The sequence below is a fragment of the Anolis sagrei genome, chromosome Y (assembly GCF_037176765.1).
Source record: "Anolis sagrei isolate rAnoSag1 chromosome Y, rAnoSag1.mat, whole genome shotgun sequence".
NCBI lineage: Eukaryota > Metazoa > Chordata > Lepidosauria > Squamata > Dactyloidae > Anolis > Anolis sagrei.
In genome coordinates this window covers 8,705,780-8,709,533 of record NC_090035.1, presented here as the reverse complement: position 1 = coordinate 8,709,533, position 3,754 = coordinate 8,705,780, and positions in this window count along the sequence as shown.

Sequence of the window (3,754 nt, the reverse complement as noted above, 5' to 3'; positions counted from 1 at the left end):
TTGTGTATTAGTGTTTATGGCTTATTGTAAATGTGTTTTTATATGTTGTACACCGCCGTGAGTCGCCCCAGGGCTGAGAACGGCGGTCAACAAATGCATAAAAAGTAAAGTAAAGTAAAGAAACAAACTTCTGCATCCTCTCCTACTCTGCATATTCGTCCTCTTTAATAATAATTTTTGCCCTCTTGGGCACACTCTAATGTTTCTTGGCCATATATGACCTAGTTTTCATTTATTAAACGTCAAATAATGTGTAGCAAAGCGGAAAGAAATCAATAAAGCCCATAAAACATTCATTAAAAGGTAATAAAAAGAGGCAGCGTAGAAGAAAACTCTTCTTCAATCAATCTTGCAAAAAAACAAAAATTCATGAACAACTAAAAGGTGCATAATATCTGCTATAGCAAATACTTTATGACACAGTAAACATGGCCTTGGGGTAGCGAAAGGATAAAATATGCAAATAATTGCACGAGAATAGAGCCTCGGGGTCGGAGTTTTATGAAATAGGAATCCAGGAGGGAAGGAATTTAATATAAAGCTTGTGCAGAGAGAGAGGGAAATAGGAAGGATGTTGCTGAGACGCGGGAGGACTGTGTTGCAGTAATGATCATACATAAAATCCTGTCTGAGATGAAGACTTGGCGGGACGAGCGGTCCAATTCTCTTCAAAGGCCAAGAGTGAATTATCGTCAATCATAATGAGGTTCATGCTCGCAGCGTAGCGCTGGCAGAATTGTATTGATAGATACCGCAACAGACCGAAACCCTGCCTTCTTGAATCAGGTTTCATTCCTTGCGATCCGAAATCTAATTTCCCTGCCAATAGCAAAAAATGAACGGAAAGGTGTGTAATCTTAACCGAATCCAAAGGGAACATATTTGGCATTTGTGCTCTCTGATGCTTTATCTATATTCATATTGACTTTGCCATTCGAGATATCTCAATAGCAGCACTTGGGTTTGCTTCTCGCCAGAACATTTCCCAATGACCTTAACAGATAATATTGTCAACACGATTGTTATGTTTTGATCCGGCACGAATCCAATATAATCATATGCGCCTCTACGAGTGCAATGCCAAGTACAATTTTAGATTGCTATATGAAGATACTGTTTGGAAAGGCGCAAACAAATAGTTTTGTGCAGAATGAAAATTAATGGAGTAGAAGGAATTGAACCAAACTAGAAGCAATGTGGTACAGTGCAGTAAAATGGTTACAATGCAAAAGGAGGCACAGTGAGTTTCAGGCTCAAATCTGGATCTGTACTGTAGAATTAATGCAGTTTGATACCATTTTAGTTGTCATGGCTCAATGCAATGGAATCCTGGGATTGCAATTTGGGAAGGAACCAGGACTCTTTGGCTGGGAAGGCTCAAGCCCTTTTGTAAAACTCCGTCTCCCATGATTCTAGTGCTTGCTTACTTAGGCGATCTTTTGTTGTCTGAGTAGAATAATCTTCCAGGGCGGGTCCGTAGGTGACTGTGGAGCCCTATTCTTGATCGGCATCTTCTCCTGCAGTGAGGGCATTGGTTTCCAGGTGGAAGGTGGTCCCGGTGGGGATTGGCTTGATGCGCCTTCCTCTTGGCATGTTTCTCTCTTTCACCCTCCATTCACCGTGCCTCTTCAATTTCTGCAGCACTGCTGGTCACAGCTGGCCTCCAGCTGGAGCACTCGCAGGCCACAGTTTCCCAGTTCTCAGTGTCTATGCCAGAGTTTTTAAGGTTGGTTTTGAGCCCATCTTTAAATCTTTTCCTGCCCAACAACATTCCGTTTTCCATTCTTGAGCTCGGAATAGAGCAACTGCTTTGGGAGACGGTGATCGGGCATCTGGACAAGGTGGCCGGTCCAGCGGAGTTGATGGCGGAGGACCATCGCTTCATTACCTACAACAACCCATGGATTCCGGCCATGAAAGCCTTCGACAATACAATTCTGATATTCTTTGCTTCTTCCAGCATGTTGACATTTGTCTGCTTGTCTTCCCAAGAGATTTGCAGGATTTTCTGGAGGCAGCACTGATGGAATCGTTCCAGAAGTTTCTTGTGACGTCTGTAGAAAGTCCACATCTCGCAGGTGTTTAGTAGGGTTGGGAGGACAATAGCTTTATAAACAAGCACCTTGGTATCCCTACGGATGTCCCGGTCCTCAAACACTCTCTGCTTCATTTGGAAGAATGCTGCACTTGCAGAGCTCAGGCAGTGTTGTATTTCGGCGTTGATGTTGACTTTGGTGGAGAGGTGGCTGCCAAGGTAGCGGAAATGGTCAACATTTTGTAATGTTACACCATTAAGCTGTATCTCTGGCATTGGAGAGGGATTGGCTGGCGACTGCTGGAAGAGCACTTGGGTTTTCTTGATGTTCAAAGAGAGACCGAGCTTCTCGTATGCTTCTGCGAAGGTGTTTAGAGTGGCTTGTAGGTCTTCTTCTGAATGTGCACAGACGATGTTCATTCTAGTGCATTGAGCCATGGGCTGTTAAAGTAGTGTCAGGCTGCATTAACTGTGCAGTGTAGACACTCTTTCTCAAACTTTCCCACCTTAGAGGGCTGTTGTGATGATAAAATGGGGAGGGATGAGTGAGAGAACCAGAGGATGAATTCAGAGTGAGTGTGGTATAAGTCCCAGGTCATTTTGTTAGTTTGCCTGACCCACAGTTTGAGAATACAATGTTCCCTCACCTTGCCAAACTTCAAATCCTGGAATTCCATTGCTTTGAACCATAGCAGTTAAAGCTGTATCAAACAGCATTAATTCTAGTGTAGACGTACCCTTAGTCTTGTGGTTTCCTTGCTTCAGTCTCTGTTCTGATTGAAGGAGACAAAGTATTGCAAATCTTTAATAATGTCAGTATTTTCATAATCTATGCTGACAATCCTGCCATTACTGCTCAAGCAGGGAGCTTTGAAATGGTTGAAGAGAACCCCTCCGAAGCTTTCAGTGCTTTCACTGCCTATTACAGGGAGAACCAGCTGATTACTAATCCATCTAAAATGCAGACCTTAAGAACAGACAAGCATCTCGAGTTCTGAGGATGACCTGGGAAGGAATCCCACTGGAGCATTGCCACACACCAAAATACAAGGGAGTTACCCTGAACTGTGCTCTGACTTGTGCTCTGACTGCTTGAATGGCTGCTAGCATTAATGTCATATGAAAGCTGACTGGCACAACCTGGGGACCACAACCAGACACAGTGAAGACATCTGCCCTTGCACTTTGCTACTCTGCTGCTGAATACAAATGCTCAGTGTGGAAGACATCTCACCACATTAAAACAGTGGATGTGGCTCTTAATGGGACATGCCACATTATCACAGAACGTCTTCACTGCTGGAGAAATTACACTGTTTAGCCGGTATTGCACCACCTGACATCTGTTGAGAAGTAGCAGCCTATAGTGAAAGGACCAAGGCAGTGAAATCTCTGGCCCATCCCCTGTTCGGATATCAGCCAGCATGCCAATGCCTTAAATCAAGAAACAGTTTCCTCAGACCTCTAGAGAAATGCTTGCAGGAACACCTGAGTAAGTAAGAGTCCAAAAGTGGCAGGCAAAAAACCCGGAACCTCAATCAGTGGCTGATACCAGACGAGAGACTCCCCTCTGGGCACACAGAAGATGGGGTGACATGGAAGGTGCTGAACAGACTGCGCTCTGACAGTACAAGATGCAGAGCCAATCTTAGGAAATGGGGCCACAAAGTGGAATCCACAACATGCGAGTATGGAGAAGAGCAAACCACAGATGACTTA